Source organism: Cricetulus griseus, unplaced genomic scaffold (genome assembly GCF_003668045.3).
Source record: "Cricetulus griseus strain 17A/GY unplaced genomic scaffold, alternate assembly CriGri-PICRH-1.0 unplaced_scaffold_8, whole genome shotgun sequence".
Taxonomy (NCBI): Eukaryota; Metazoa; Chordata; class Mammalia; order Rodentia; family Cricetidae; genus Cricetulus; species Cricetulus griseus.
Window position 1 is genome coordinate 438,233 of NW_023277421.1, and position 18,150 is coordinate 456,382.

The window sequence follows — 18,150 nt, forward strand, 5'->3', positions numbered from 1 at the left end:
AGATCATGTGGATGTTATCTGCACTGAGAATGACACCAAGTGTAGACATGTCCTAAACATTGCTCCCAACCAGAACTGTAAGAGGATCAGAGTCTCTTCAGTTTCAAACTCTAAAACAGCCATCAAAGAAGCATTCATGGTTTCAAACACGCTTACACTTTATTAAATGTGTGTTATCTAAATATTGCAGAGTGGTGAAGAGAAGAATAAAGATGGATGGGAGCAGGACACTATGAAAGAACAACCCTGAAATGAGCTACCAGTACCAGGTGTGCACCATGGGACAGGGTATATAGGAGGAATGTGACCAAGGAAAAACCATTATTTCCAGATCAATTCTTGCTGTTCCACACCAGACAACCCCCCCTCTTCTTCCTTTCCTCATTGATCCAGGGATAATGCAAAATATTCAGCTTTGTTTTCTTCTCCACACCTTCCAGTAGCATCTGTGATTCCTCAGAAAAATGCAGATTTGTCCAGTCTGGAGTGAAAAAGGAAGAGTTCTGTTTATTTTATTGCATTTACTAATTGTTATGTGTTTATACAGGCACATGGAGAGTGTACACGTCCAGGTCAGAGAACAGTTCATAGGAGTCCATCCTCCCTGTTCTACTATGAGTCCCAGGTTGTAACACTCAGCAAGAAGTGCCTTTACCCACTGTGTCCTATTACTGTCCCATGTTTTGTTGACAATCATTTGCCTTACTTTACCCCTATGAATAACTCTCTTTGTCACTCTTCTCTGGGATTGAATTAGAGGAATGTACTGAGTGTGAAGAGGACAGATTCTCTCCTTCACAGTAGGGCCCCTATCATATATACAGAAATGTAATATAGACATCCATATAAATCGTCTATTAAAATGTTAAGATTAAAGTTAAAAACATTGAAGTAATATGACTGTTTCCACCCATTCAATGTTTAAATGTTTAACCACAAAATTATTATTCCTTATTCTGTCTTATAACTTAATATTGTGTTGACTTTTCTCAAATTTGTATAATTAATGTCACCATCAATCTACTAATCATCTATGTTAAGGGTGTCCCTTTGGCATCCTAGACACTTTCTATGAGACACTTGAAGTTTATGCTACACCGTAGCTCACCCATGAGTATATCTGATGATCCTCTATTCTCACTGCCTGTTCCCCCATGCTACTATCAGTAAGTTTACCTAGAAAACAAGAATTACCAAAAGGTTATTATCTTTATACCTATATTTAAAACACTATTGATTTCTCTTTTAGAATCTTCATATGTATACAATGTATATTGATCATATCCTTTCCCAATTCCCCTCTCTCCCACATTTCCAAATTTCATGTCCTTTTCTTCCCGTAACTCCCTGAGTCCAACTAGTGATAGCCATGTATGTTTAGATGGAGGTTGCATGCCCTGGGGAATATGCAACATACCAGGGGCCACATGCCTAAAGAAAACTTACTTTCCTTCCCCTTAGAGCCACCAAATGTCCCCCAGCTCCTCAGCTAGGGGTAGGGGTCAGGAGCCCCTCCACTGTCCTTGATTGAATACTGACCAACTAGATGTGCATGTCTTGTGCAAGCAGCTACTGCTACTGTCAGTTCATGAGTGGATCTTCCTTGTCAGGTGTAGAAGATCCTGTTTTGGAGGATTCCTCCCAACTCTTACAATCTTTCTAAATCCTCTTCCTCAATGTTCCCTGAACCTTGGAAGTGAGGGACCAGGGCACCCTGTGCGTCAATTTTAAAAATGTCTTAAGCAGTAAACACTCAACATTGTTTTTCATGAATTTTCCATTAGATTTGGGGCATTAGGTCACCCTTAAAATCACAAATAGAAATTGGTATGTATGTACAGCTGGCTTCATCAATTTCTTCTTTTTCTTTTCTTGTCTGATCACCATAAGCACAGTCATTTCACTTTCAACTAAAGAGCTAATACATCATCTGCCAGGCTCTTTACATCTGTTGCCCATTTGGCCCAACCTCTACAACCTCCCTTTCAGTCAACTCAGCTCGTAACTTAATGTTCTCGTTATTATTTACCACTCTCTGCCCCTCCCCAGCCCTTCTAACATCTCATCCTAGCCTGCACATTACTTTCTGTAGCCCCATTATGGGACTCAAGTCAATAAGGGAGAGGCAAGAACCTTTTTTTCCCAACAGGATGTTCCTCCAGACATTTTCACAGGTACTCATCTAATCAATCTGCACATATGGAGTAAGTTCTCTAGGCTGGGACTGAACATTTATGGGTAATGTATGTGGGATGTAGTGTTTGTAAGTAGAATGGTAGCCCTTGGTAAGGTGAGCATAAAAATGCTCGATCAAGCTGTGCCCAGTGGTAGAATACTGGCATGAAAGCTGTAGGTGTAGCCAACTGCATTTTGATTGGTTCATGATGTCTGCTACCCAGGCATGATTTAAGTTCTGCTTCTGTAAACACTGTCAAAATCCCATGACTGAGGAGATTACAGGCCCCAGAGGGAAACCTATGATTTATCTCTTAAATGGGATTGTTGTCAAATTTCCTTCTAAATATTACATTTATACAAGTAAATGTGTCCTTCTCACAATGTTGGTCAAAGAAGCTGATTTGCCCCCTCTGGGGGAAAATGCAGAGATTCACAACTGGTCAAAAGTGCTTAGATCAAGTGACTATGAATGCTGAGCCATAGATGTGTTATTCATCAGCCTTTCCTATCCAAGGCTCAGGGATTATGAAAGAAGAGGCAGATAGACCTTATTTGCTGAGGATGGCGTGGGAAGAAGCACTACAAAATGCTGTCCTCTAGACATGATGTGACCATCTTATGCATCAACTCACAGTTGATACTGACATTGCCAGAACAACACATGCATTCAAAGTTCCAACATGGACTGGGGAGGAACACTGAGATCCACGCCTAGCAGAGGAGCTGTTAGTATCTGCTGAGGGACAATGTCTTTAAGATTTGGCTGCTGGCAGGCAAATATGACTCCATACCCACAGGCACATTGTCAAAAGGACTTAGACTCAGGGGTTATTAATTGGGATTAGAACGTCCCTTGAGGGTTGGAATTTGTTAGTGGGGTGTGATATATGATCAAAACACGTTGTATATATATGAAAATTTCAAAGAATACATGACATTATTAAAATTAACTTCTGGGCTGGAGATTTGGCTCATTGGTGAAGAGCACCGGATGCTCTTCTACATGACTAGGCTTTGACTCCCAGCACTCACATGTAGGCTCACAACTATTAAAACTCCACCCCAAGGGATTTGATGCCCTCCTCTGGCTTTTGCAGGCAACAGGCAGGCATGTGGTGCACAGAATTACATGCAGAGGAAAACAATCACACCTAAATCCCTTTTAAAGATGAATTTGGTGTTGAAAAAGTGTTTTACCTTGACAGACCATTTAAGAGACTTACACAATGTATGCTATATGTGATCTCATGATTCTAAATATTTTCTTCTTATTACCTTTACTCTTTTTTCTAATGTTATACCCATATTTGTGTATGCACAAATGCATGTGGGCATGTGGGTGTGTACATATTATAGACAAGGATTCATATAATAGTGAGAACATTTGCTATTTTTGCATTTTTAAGTTAGGTGACCCTATTTGCTATACTTCTAAGTCCACTCATTTTCTACAAATATTGTGATTATGTTATTCTTTAGAGCTGAATAATAATAAATATCTTAAGTTGTTTAAAAGATGCCCCATTATATTGGGAGTAATCACCATAGAGGGTGGTAATCATGAGTGGATAGAAATCCACAGGTGATCTCAGTGTCCTAGAGGACAAAGGTGGTCCTTCACAACAGAACTCTCCAGCCCCCAGGGTCAGAGGGGTGAGCTGGAGCTAACCCACACAGAAGAGCTTGCTCTCATGTCACTCCCAACCCTGGAAGACAGCTATTACTCACTCCAGCACCTTCAATGACATCACTCCTGACCCTGGAGACAGCAAGTACTCACCTCAGCACCTTCAAGTTGCAGGCTTTGTGATTCAAAGCCTCACACAGCAACTCTAGCCCATCAGGGTCAAAGGTCATCCAGTCCAGGTTCAGGCTGGTCAGGGTTTTGCATTTGGTGAGAGCCAAACCAAGGTCTGCACAAGAGCCAGTAGTGAACTCACACATGTCTAAAATGTGACAGGGAAAATACCAGAAAAGGAATGTAATTTTGGGTGACAGTTCCAAGCTTCCAGCACCAAATGTCCATAGTATGCAAAAACACTAAGCAAATCCAGGACTCGTGGAATAGTATATTTTATTATTTGAGAATACCATCCATGTATGTCATGTGTCTTTTTTGGGGAAGGGGATGACTGTTTTTTATCTTTTTGATTCTTTAATTACTACTCATATTTATATATCCATCCCCATTCCCTTGCCCTCACATCCTCCCATGATCCTCACAACCCCCACACACACATCCCCAACCCTCCCCAAGGATAGTGAGGCCCTCCAACAGGGTCTTGGTTATATCTGTATAGTTGCCACAATCCCAACTCCTCCCAGACCTCTCTATTCCTTACCCCAAGCAATTTTATAGTCAGTTAAACCCACTAGGTAAGTGGTTCTTAACCTGTGGTTCATGAACTCTTTGGGGTCATATGACCCTTTCACAGGGGTCACATATCACACACCCTGCACATCAGATAATGACATCATGATTCACAACAGTAGCAAAATTATAGTTCTGAAGGAGCTACTAAAATTTTGTACATGAGGAAGTATATTTAAAGGTCACAGCTTTAGGAAGGTTGAGAAGCACTGCACTATGCTCAACTATCATGCCTTGTGGGCTTGGGTTAGGACTGTCCACTGGAGCACAGTTAACCAGGGCTAATCTCTGAGGAAAACTGGCTCTCTTTCCCTCAGCAGGCATCAGCTTCCAATAGCTCCTTAGGTAGGGCTGGGGCTCCTTGAATGCCTCTGCTCTTCCTTCTGGGATTCACTCATGCCAGGTCCTGTAAACTGGTGAAGAACCTGTATTAGGGCAAGTCATAAGCTCTAAGTGACAATTCACTACTACCACTTACCTAAGGTAACAAAATTACCTTCTAAATCAGTGGTTCTCAACCTTCCCGATGCTGTGACAGTTTAATACATGTCCTAGTATTGTGACAGTCCCACCACAAAATTATTCATTGTTACTTCATAACAGTATTGTTGCTACTTTTATGAATCATGATGTAAATATATGCTTTCTGATGGTCTTAATTGACCCCTGTAAATGGACATTTGATCCCCAAAGGGGCATGACCCACAGAAGGAGAACCATTGTTCTAAATGCTTAGTTCAGCCCTCAAGCCTCATCAGAAAAGCTTCCTTTTGCAATGGACTGCTCAATACACAGTCTCACAGCAGGTCAACATTCTGAGAGTGACTCAGCCTCAAATAGAACATCTATATCACCCCTTCCCTGAAGAATCAGAAACATCACAGAAGAGGGGTCAGCAAGACTAGAAGAACCAGATATTGTCATGGATAAAACATGACAAAGCCATTATACTCAAACCTGCAGCAACTGTTGTTGTCTGGGCAAAACTTGTGTATTAATATTTATCTCAAAACTTGAGACTGGGCTAGATGGAGTTCTTTGTAATGCTATTGTCTTAGTTAGGGTTTCTATTGTTGTGAAGAGACACCATGACACAGCAACTCATACCGGAAAACATTAATTATGGTAGCTCTCTTTCATTTCAGAGGTTCAGTCTGTTATCATCATGGTGGGACATGGTGGTGTGCAAGCAGACATGGTGCTGGAGAAGCAACTGAGAGTTCTTACATCTTGACCCACAGGCAACAGGACATGGTCTGACACACTGTGAGTGGCTTGAGCAAATATGAGACAGAAAAGCCCATCTCCAAAATGACATTTCCTCCAACAAGACCACACATACAACCAAGCCACAGCTCCAAATAGTGCCACTCCATTTGGGGGCCATTTTCTTCCAAACCGTCACACCTATTAACCCTCTAGCTTTTCCTCATTGAGTCGGGAACCCATCACACCATTCACAGTAAAGCCTCACCCAAGACACTGTAATTTACATTCAGGATTCCTCAGAACTTAACATAGCTGTTGGATGCCTGTGTCGTGTATGCTATTGTTGCTCAGTTTCAGGGTTTTTAGATTTTTATTGTGAGAAAGGACAGCAGAGATCCCCTCACAGCAGGCTGTAGTGAGATAGCAACCAGACAACCTGGGAAACACACATGCAAGCAGACTGATTTATTATGAGGCCCATTCCTTTTGTTTGGAATTCCTCTTAATTATTTTTTTGGAATTTCATATGAGCCCGGCAACTACATCCCTCTACCTCACCTACAATTCCTCCCAGGTCCCCCAACTTAAGAATTATTTATTGTTACATCTATATACATATGTGTATATATGTATTCCCGCAAACATACATATATTTGAATATGTAACCTACTAAGTCCATTTGGTTTTGCGTGTATGTACCATGTGTCCAGTGATTTTTTTTTAACCATTTAGGGCTTATCCCTGGACTGACCCATTCTTCCTTACAACAGCCATTTGTTAACTATGTTTTCTTTTTGAAATAGTCTCATGTCCTAGTCTGGCTTCCGAATAATTACATAGCTGCTGCAGAATCAAACCAGGGCTCTGTATGCTAAGTAGGAATTCTACCAACTGAGCTACATCTCAGGACCACAAGAGTCCAACTTAATAGCTTGGCATATTTCCATGTATTTGTATCAATCAGAAATGCACAAGCTGCTCTGAAATACTGATGACAATACTCCATCTGAGTTACTCTCTTCCACACTGGCTTGCTGCAATTCTTTTGCCTTAATCTCTGTATTTCCTGTTTCTACCCCCATTTCCCCTGGTGAAATTAAAGATGCCCTGAAAATAAGTGAGGCTACCTTATCTCTTATTTTATATATCTGTGCAGATGTCATCATGTGGTGAACTTCTGCCAGTATTTAACATAATACATCCCCAAATCCTCCCTAAGCCTCAAGCTCATGGTTCCCCCTGGAACTTACAATAATGGCTAAGACAGAGGTTGTGGGACAGTAGGAAGATACTGGGTATAAGATGGGTGAAGATAGAGAATGTGAAGATGATGAATGCATAGGTGTTAAATATAGACATCAGGCAGATATGTTAGATGTATAGGGAACATATAATTAGTATGACGTTTAGAATGATAATGGATAGGTGATAGGCAGATTATTATAGGAAGGGATGTATAGTATGTAAATAAAGACAATAAATTTGTAAACAAGAATAAAGGAAAGATGATAAATTCATTAATGTCAGATAATAGGTCGGTAGATATATGATTGGCAGATATGTAAGTGGATACAGAAACACATGCATAGATTCATGACTGATGAAAGTATATGTAGATATCATTTCTGCAGGTCTAATATGTGTGTGTATTAATGATTCTGAAGCAGGTGACTCCCATAGCCTTTCTCTGGGGCTTCTTTCATCAGGGCAGTAATCCCACTCCTGGGGACTCACCTTCATGAGCCAATCACCAAGAGCTCCCTGTCTTAAGACACCCTTCTTGGCTGGTAAGCTTCACCACAGAGTCTGAGAAGACACTGACATTCACACAAGTCTACCCTCCCACTTCCTTCTGAAGGCCAACAACAGAATCTGCATTCCCAGCAAGGGATGAGAACACATCCCTATCATAACTCCTGCAGGCAGCATGTTGGGTCTTTCAAAGCTTCACACAGAATGTTTACTCCAGTATCTTCCAGGAAATTGGAGGCCAGGTCAAGGAGAGAGAGGGATCTGTTGCACAAAAGGGCTTCATAGAGACAGCCACAGGCAATGAAGGTAAGACAGCAATATGACAACCTGCAAAGATGATTCCACATCAGTAGCTCACTTACTGTCATAGCATTACATGCCTCTGCAAAGCCTGGCATGTTCTCATACTGAATTTCCACTTAAATGAACACATATTGGAATGGGCTGCTCCACAGATAAAGGCCCTTGCCACCAAGTCTGGGAACCTGAGTTCAATCTCACATGATGGAAAGGAATAACCCATCCCATGAGTTGTCTTCTATCCTTTATATGTGTGTGAGTACACACACACACACACACACACACACACACACACACACGAGATAGGAATCTTTTTGAAAAAAGGTTTTAAAAGCCTGAGGTTATAGATCACCATAGATGTTTCCCAATTTGATTGATTTGTAAACAAGTAGATACATAAGTCAAATAATTCTTCAACCTACATCAGAAATTTATCATGTTGCAGATGCCTGCCCTAGAGGGATATATTATTTTTGTTCTCTCTCTCTCTCTCTCTCTCTCTCTCTCTCTCTCTCTCTCTGTGTGTGTGTGTGTGTGTGTGTGTGTGTGTGTGTGCAGGTGCACATGCAGGTGGAGGTCAGAGGATAAGTTCATGTGTCACATGCTGGGACACGACATGCTCCCAATGAGATAGAGTCTCTCAGTTCCCTGGAATTCATTTGTTGGATGTGGCTGTTGCCCAGGGAGCTCTAGGGTTCCTGGTGTCTCCATGTCTTCAGTGTGTAATTTCAGCTGGCTTTTCACATGGTTCTGGGGATCAAACTTACATCATCATGCTAGTCTGGCAAGTGTTTTACCCAATCAGGTATTACTCCAGACAAATAATGTTACTTCATTCAAAATATTTTTCCTAATCCTTTAATTGTATGGGTGAAGGCTAGTATTTTAAGGACAAGATAAAACTTGAAATAATTCATGCCTAATGTAGCTCTTTAAAATTACAAGTCGTCAAGGGTTATTTACTTCAATATACCACTCACATGGTACACAGAAAATTACACAAGTGCTCTCATGTATCCAACAAAGGTCAAAACACGAGGGCATTAAAATATTACATGGAACTATCCCCAAGACATGTGCACAAATTTTATATGCTATGCAAATAAATTTCATATTTATACTTAGGGAGCATCACCAAGACTCATGATATGCAAATATTCTAAAAGTATAAATGAAATATGAAATATTTCTGGACTACTCATAAGCAGTTCATGTAAAAGGTACTTAATTGCATTTTTCTTCTGTAAACAGATGTTCAACATTCAAAGCTCTTACATTTTATATGTATGTTCATGTCTGTAAGCTGCACATATACATACTAGTGCACGAGTACATGATCAAGGAGGACACAATTTTGTGTCTGTATACTCTTTCTCTTCCTTGAACCCAGATATCTTTGAGCAAATTCCCCAAGTAATCTGGTATGGCTTCCCTGAGACAATAGCCTGGCAGAATGCTATCATGAGGAATCAACCTCAACCTCAGAACAGGAGACAGCACACAGTGACTTAGGTAAGATGTAGGAAGGACTGTCTCAGAAAGAAATATTTTTCTTATTTATATTCTTCTTTGGCCTTGTGGCCAGTCTCTTTCCAAGGGCATCATCTTTCCTCATAATAATCATATCCATTAAGATAAAATTATATATAAGGAATTTCAGAGCTACCCCTGCCTTTTCTGAAGTTGATCTCATGGTATTTCTGTTTACATTCAATCCACTTATTGATATGGTACTGAGGGGAGGACTAGTGACGTATCTCATAGTCTCCTGCATTCCTCAGTGGGCTTTTGATCAGCTTTATGACAGTTGCACCCACATGCAGGGTTCTGCAATGTCTCCAGGGCATGCTCCCCAAGAACAACTCACATCAGTGTTTCCAGGACACAATGTGGATGTTTCAGAATTTGGCACAGTAGCATCACTCCTTTGTTCTTCAAGGGATTTTCAACCAATGATGGATGTTTCACTTTGCATTTGGTTAGGGAAGTAGCAATTACACCACAAGCCTCACTGGAGATGTCACAGTTCCCCAACCTACATGTGAGGTACATGTCACAGGTTAGGAATAATGTATTTGGGTAATCTGTGTAAGACTTCCTACTGTTCAAACAAATGCCCCAGATTCTAATTCTGTACATACCAGTCTACATCTACATCATACCCTTATTTAATTCTTAAGTATATTTATGTGACTATCATGGTGAATGTCAGAGTTCTACTGATTGCAGAAAAAGTCCAGATATGGATGACTTTTCCTCTCAAGGATCCATTTAGAAATATTTGGTGTTGTTATTTTTGGTCACAAAAACCAACGGAGAGACAGGGAATGTAGTGTGTAGAAGCCATGGCCTTTAATGCAGTTAGACCTCATCACTATATGATCTGCAACCATGTATATCTGATTTCCACTGTCAGTGAAACACACACACACACACACACACACACACACACACACACACACACACACACACACACCATAAACACACACAGGCATTTTTAACAAAGAAAAATAACTATCACAATGAAATTCATTTTCTACGATATGTACCATGCAAAGCAAAATGTTCAAAGTTAAGTCTAAATAAGGATTTTTAAATACTTTTAGAGAATCAATTGGCTGTAGACAATGCCCTGATTTACAACAGCTCCTCCTCTCTGCATGTTGGGCATTTCAGCACAGAGCACATATTCTCAACCACATCACTGGAGAGATTTTTGCCATAGAAATTCAGGGATTTGAGGTGAGGTAGTCGCAGAAGTGTAGGAAATAATGTATTATCTGCAAAGTTAGTCAGCTGTGGAACAGCTGAAGGAACAGCTGTGGAATAAGGCCAAATAGCACATTATACCACACTGTGTGGGTACATGCCAAAGAAAATTGTACACATGCTCTTTCAAACTTTGCCCCCCACAGCATGTTTGTTTGGGCACTGTGGCTGCCTCACAGGTTCTCGCTGGTTACCTCTGAGTGCCAGACCAACATAGGCTCAAGCTTCTCTTATCTCTCCCTTCTTCTATTTCCCCCACCTCTGTGGAACATGCAGAACATCCTAAGAAGACTCACATGTACCCTCATATTAAACACTGCCTGTCATGGCTAATCAAGGTTTCCATCTCAACATTATCTAGGTAGGGAACATGAATTGAAGAATTGCCTCCATCAGATTGGCATGTCTGTGGGGCATATTTTGGTAGGTAATCGGCATAGAAATGCCAGTGTGAGTAGTGTGAGTAGCATTGTTCTTGGGCAGGAGGGTCTGGTGTGAATAAGACAGACTGTTGAGCAGGCCAGGGGGAGACAAGCCAGGGAGCAGCATTCCTCCATGGTCCCTGCTTCAGTTCTTATCTTCAGGTTCCTGCCCTGACTTCCCTTGATGAATTATGACCTAGGAATGGTAAAATAGAATAAACTCTTTCATTCCCCAGGATACTTTTTGTCATAGTGTCTATCACAGCAGCAGAAACCATACCAGATTGACACCTTATGTATAACACAGATTCTTATATTTGTATTAATGTTCCCTGCTGTGTCCAAGGGGAAGGGCTCATTAGGCTTAAAAACTATTTTGCTGTTTTGTTGATACAGGATTTCTCTGTGCAACCCTGGGTTACCTGAAACTCACTCTGTAGACCAGGTTGGCCTCCCACTGAGAGATCCTTCTGCCTCTGCCTCCCAAGAGCTGGGATTAAAGTCATGTGCCACCAGTTCCCAGCTTAGTAAATACTAATGCTGTTTAAGGCATCACTATCCAGAATGGTCTTAAAAGTTCAAGAAAATTAGATGTGACTTCTTTATGGTTTTTGTATTTATTCATTTTCAAGGTTGTGTTAATGTAACCAAACTCATGGCTAGTCATTTGACCTCATGATAAGGAACAGATGTTAGCATGATGACTAAGAACTCATCATTGGGCAGGACATATGGCTCAGTGGTTAAGAGCACATACTGCACTTGCAGAGCATTGGAGTTCTGTCCCTAGCACCCATTTTGGGCAGCTCACTGCTTATTCTGACTCTGACTCCACAAGACCCAATTCAGATGCACAATACATATACACAATCAAAAGAATCTTTACAATTGAACTTTCCATCATCATTCATTGCAGTCTCTAGAAATTAGTTGTTTTTGACGTGTACATGAATATATACACAGACACACGGGTGCGCGTACACACACACACACACACACACACACACACACACACACACACACACACACACACACTGGATGTATAGATATTTACAATCCACCTATAAATCTTATGTATGTGTATGCATGTATGACATAGAATACATCAAATAGGTGATTTCTGCTAATATTGTATTTGATACTTTGGATTTAGTTGTGCATTGCTATGAATTAGTCTTCTTCAGTAGAGAAGGAATTTCACCTAACTTTTTAAAGAATGGGTGACTATCAAAGTTATGGCATGCTTTGGAGCTTAAATCCATTCAGAGTCATCATAGGAGATGGAGACCTTGATTTACAACGAGTCATGAATTGCTGTTTCATTGAAATTACAGTGGGCCAGTTCCAACAACTGCAAGTTCTGGAAAATACTGCACAACTCTCTCCATTCTTCATTTACTTTGCTGCAATGAGATAACTCTTTTTTTCTGGTAGCTCAATGCGATTCAAGACATTCCTAAGAAGGTGAGATCACTCCCAATACCCTGACTGAGTACACATGGTACAGACATACATGCAGGCAAGACATAACTATACATTAAATAAAAAATAAATCTTTTAAAAAAGAAAGTAGCACACAAGGGACAGAGACAGCAGAGAGAGTGAGCAATGTGGGCTACAAAATGGTATCACCTGGGCATGGAATCACCATAGCAGTCTTAATTGCAAAAGAGCTATGGATGCCTCCACTGCCTGCAAAAGTCCTGGTCTGTTTCCACTCAAATCTTATACTGGAGGGAGATTCTCTGAGCCCTATCCATCCTGGCTGCAACAGTGACACCTTGTGGACTCTGGGGGAGGAGTAGTCATCTCCAGTTTTGTACACACAACTCAGCCACCCAGGGTCTAATGCACAGTTCCAGTCCCATGGACACACTGATAGCCCTAGTTAAACTCAATTGCTGACAAAGAAAAAGACATGAATGTGATAAAGGATCCAATGAAGAAGTTGGGGAGACGGGGTGGAAGGAGAACATCACTGACTAGATGGTGAGAAAAAACACAGGGCATGATACATAGGTATGAAATTACAAATGAATGCACTGAATAAAGATTATGATGAAGAATGGTTTGAGGTGAGAGGAACTAAACTGAGTTTTGGGAGACTCACTGTTAATAGTTGTGCATAACTCTTAATGACATCCACCCTTACACTGTTCTCAAATGTCTCCTTTTTTGTGAGAAAACACGACTTCTGTGTGAATTCAGGGAGGTATGTGCAACTTCTTAGTGAAAAAATAACCTACATCCATTAATATCACCATAAAAGATGCAACACATTTGAAAGATCAAGTATGAGCTGGAAGCCTAAAGCCAATGCAAAGCAAGCCAACCAGAGCAATGCAGTAAGAATACAGTCTTAAGCCAGACATGAGTTCCCAGAATTCTCTCCAGTGTAATCACCAGACCACTAAACATGGCTATCTATGAAGGAAAAGAGCCAGATACTGCAACAAAGCTGCTCACATTTCCACCTCAACTGGACTTGTAACATCTTTGTTCTTTGTATAAATGGAGGAACTCAAGACATGGTTGTTTAGAGCCACATAGATAATAAACACAGTGGCACCACTCAACTAAAGTACTTCCTGACTATTCCATCTAAACTCTTGCATATTTGTATAAGAATTTGGGAAACACCATGCTGGAAAGGGCAATCGGTGGGTAGGAGTTTTCTGTACAAGCATGAGGAACTGACTTCAGATGCACAGAATGACATAAAAGGCTGGGCATGGATGCATGAGGCTGTTGCCCCAGCATGAGAAAGAAGAAACAGGTAGATCCTGAATTCTTACTGGGCTCTTAGCTTGGTTAAGATGGTGAGCTTCCAGTTTGGTGAGAGACTGTCTCAAGAGATTAAGATGAAGGACAATAGAGAAGGACCCCACATCTTCCTCTGACTTCTTCATGCATTCATAAAAATACAATGTGCACACAAACACACCTATAAAACAGTGCGCTGGACACTAAGGTAAAACTAGAGAACTGAAGACAAGGTTCAGAGATGTACTCATATCTTCACTTGTTTAACGTCTTCTAAGTCACTGTCTTCTGGGGTATATATTTCTGAAAAAAAATCTGTGTTCTATATGCAGATGAAGTTTCTTTAATTTTTGAGATTTCAGCAGATAGATTGTAGCCACTGACAATTCATCAGCACTACTAATATCAACAGTCATTTCTTCAAATAGATCCAGCACTTGTGTATCAAGTCGTACTTCCTCTTTATCAAGAAGGGCATCAAACAACCTCTGGGGACCCATCCATTTTCCCATGGACTCTCCTTGACTCAAACTTGTAAACCATTTGAGGATTTCCTGTCTCATCTCCTTTGATAGTATACAACCAAAATGTAGTTTCTGCGTGCCAGTGACATTTTCTGTGTCAATTCCAAACAAAATTTTCCCATTCATGAACCATTAAATTTCACCATGAGCATAAATTTCTCTTAGAAGTTGGGGTAGCTTCCAATGATGGAGTGATATTTGGCTTTGTCTTATCTGAGGACATAGAACATGACAGCAAAATACCACTCTAGTTCAGGATGGTAAAATATGAGGAAGTCACCACGAGTATTTGGAAAATTCATTTGCAGCCACACTGTCAGCTCAGATTCCCATATCCCATTTCACCTAACATACTCAGAGTTAAACACAAATTCCCATTTCTACAGCCAAGGTACACAAGGTCTTTAATCAGTCTCTGATCTTTTTAAATGTTGACATACTCTGATCTCAATGTAAAGCTTGTGTACAAAGCCGAATCTGAGTAACAAATTAAGTTTATTTCCTCTCTCCTGTCAAACTGACACTTTATAGTAATTTATAGTACTACAGACCACCAGCATATATAAGGATTGCTGCCTAAAGAGAACAATGGTTGATTGGTTTGTAAATAATTAAAGACTTCTAAGCCTTTCTCAATATTGTTTAAGAAGAACACACTTTTTAACTTTATGATCAGGTTAGTGGATCCCCAAGTAATAAAGTTCCTTGGATACTGCAGCAATAGATAAATTTTTGGATCACTTGGATGTCCCAATTCAAGAACAGAGAGGATACTGGGAACATTACTTTCTGTAGCAAACTGCCCAAGACAATTTGTGTTAGCATACTCTTCTTCCAGTCACTGCAAAAGTTTGTCTGGAGCTCCAAGTCAAATTTCAGGTAGTCAAATCCCTCCAGTATAAACAAGATCTCCTAGGATCAGAAGAGACATCATCCAGCACCTCTGAACATTCAGACAACTTGCAGGAGCTGAGCTAAGCTTAACTCTGTCATGTTAAGTGAGATGAGAGAAGAAAACAAACTGAAATCTGTTCTGCCATAAGTCTCCTGATGCCCAATCCAACATTGCTTCCCCGTTTTTAATTTAAATTAGAAACAAGTTTCTTTTACATGTCAATCTCAGTTCCCTCTCCCTCTCCTGACTCCCACTGACCCCCTATCCCAACCCCTTTCTGCTCCCCAGGGAGGGTGAGGCCTTCGATGGGGGATCCTTCAAAGTCTGCCATATCTTTTCGAGCAGGGCCCAGACCTTCCCAAGTGTGTCTAAACTGAGAGAGTATCCCTCTATGTGGAGAGGGCTCCCAAAGTTCATTTGTGTGCTAGGGGTAAATACTGATCTACTACCAGTGAACCCATAGATTGTCCAGACCTCCAAACTGAGTTCCTCCAGGGGGACTGGAACATGGCTATGCTGTTTTCTCAGGTATCAGTCTGGGGTACATGAGCTCCCCCTTGTTCAGGTCAGCTGTTTCTTTAGGTTTCTCCAGCCTGGTCTTGACCCCTTTGCTCATCACTCCTTTTTTTCTGCAACTGGATTCCAGAGTTCAGCTCAGTGTTTAGCTGTGGGTGTCTGCTTCTGCTTCCATCAGCTACTGGATGAAGACACTAGGATGTCATCAATCTCATTATTGGAGAAGGGCATTTAAAGTAGCCTCTTAACTATTCCTTTTATTGTTAGTTTGTGTCAACCTTGTAGATCTCTGAACATTTCCTTAGTGCCAGAATTCTCTTTAAATCTATAATGGCTTCCTCTATGATGGTATCCCTTTTGCTGCTCTCCTCTATTCTTCCCCTGACTAGATTAGGGAATAAGAGAAAAGTAAAAAGCACTTTCATAAAAAAGCAATGTTGTTGAGCAGACATTGCTTTTCTTAAGAAAGTGATTTTTCCTTGTCCTTTATTACCCAAGACAACTGCAGAGACTAGCTCTAACTGAAGATCAAATACTTCTTGCAATGTGCTGTACTGCCGCTCTATAATTACATGGTTTTCTGCATCTTGCAAATGTAGTTCTCCTAGGTCCATATGAATTTAAATATAGTCATCATAATCTCTTTGTATGGACTTTGTTTATCTGAGTTTGATGAAATCAAAACACAAGGTAGTTAGGAATAGGATGCTCCTAAGAACGAATTACAGATTTTCTAAAATACATGTCTAAAGTGATCTACACATCTGGATGACCACTGAGGCCATGGGTCCTAAGGAAAGAACAAAAGGAAGAAAGTCACCCACCCCTTCGCCTGTAACAAGTTTCTGTTTCCCAATAACTGATACAGATTTTTCTTCCTGTTAAACTACAATGTTTACATCTGACTCTACACCAACCAATGAACTAGTTCACTCTATACCCACACATCTAGATAGAGACCTCTAGTTTATGCAAGTCTGTCCATGCTTGTGAACATGAGTTGGAAGTGTTAACTTACTCAAATCACTGTCATAAAGGGGGTATATGAGATTCTCTCTTCCATCTCTTGTTTTCTGTTGCTTATGCTTGCATTTGTAGTTCCTCATCGATTATCCAGCTTTTCTATTTCCAGCATTCTTTCAGATTGTTCTTTCTTCTAGGAGAAATATACTCATCAACCAAAGAAAATTTAAGTCCAACAAATCCATAACACAAAATATCCAGGAAATATGGGGTACCATGAAAAGACCAAACCTAAGAACAATAGGTATAGAAGAAGGAGAGGAAATCCAACTCAATGTTGCAAAAATCATATTCAAAAAATCATAGAAAAACTTTTGCATCCTAAAGAAAGACATGGCAATGAAAGTACAAGAAGCCTACAGAACACCATCTAGACTGGACCAAAAAAAGGTCCCTAGGCAGATAATAATCAAAACCTCAAACATACAGAATTAAGAGAAAATATTAAGAGCAGCAAAGGAAAAATTTCAAGTAACATATAAAGGCAAACCTATCAGAATTACACCAGACTTTTCCATGGAAACGCTGAAAGCCAGAAGGTCCTGGATAGATATTCTACCTATACTAAGAAACCATGGATGCCAACCCAGACTACTATAGCCCGCAAAGCCTCCAATCAATATAGATGGAGAAAACAAGATATTACATGACAAAACCAGATTCAAACAATACATCCTAAGAACGAATACAATACAATACAATACAAACAAAACAATCCACCAACCCAGCCCAACAGAAGGTTCAACAAGGAAAACTGCAACCCAAGGAAGTTAACTACAACCAGAAAAATATAAGCAATAGATAATCCCACTTTACCAACAGGCAAAAACAGGATGGAAACCCACACATAATTTCAAAACCACCACCAAATCCAAAACAAAAATGAACAATCAATCGTCATTAATATCCCTCAATATTAATGTTATTAACTCACATATAAAAAAAGGTTAGCAGAATAGATAAGAACACAGAATCCATCCTTCTGCTGCAAACAAGAAACACACCTTTCAACACGGTAAACTGGGATGGTTAAAAAAGTTGACAGAACAGCTAAAGTTTCCAAAAATTCAAATTATATATATATATATATATATATATATATATATATACATAAAAAGACCAATAATGGCAGTATGTTATGCATCAATAGCAGCAACAGCTTTTCCAGGTTCTACAGTCATTTGAACAAAATTGTAGAGACATCCAGCATACTCCATTTAAAAAACAAAAGTAAAAAACAAAATCCCAGAAAATAGCACAGTTCTGAGTTGGCATTGTACAAAAATTAACAGCCATATTGGTCTAGAAGTGTTGAAATTAATTGTTTTCCATTTGTACAGGGGTAACACACTGTATTAAATATGTAAGGTCTTAAAACAAAAGAAGGGAGTTTGAGAGCTCATCCCATGTGAAGGGATGCTCTCATGG

At 40.1% G+C, this 18,150-nt stretch overlaps 1 pseudogene; it reads right to left on the reverse strand.

The window, feature by feature from the left end:
• Positions 1-332: 332 nt before the first annotated feature.
• LOC118237722 overlaps positions 333-18,150 on the reverse strand; it is an 83,489-nt pseudogene continuing 65,671 nt past the window's right edge.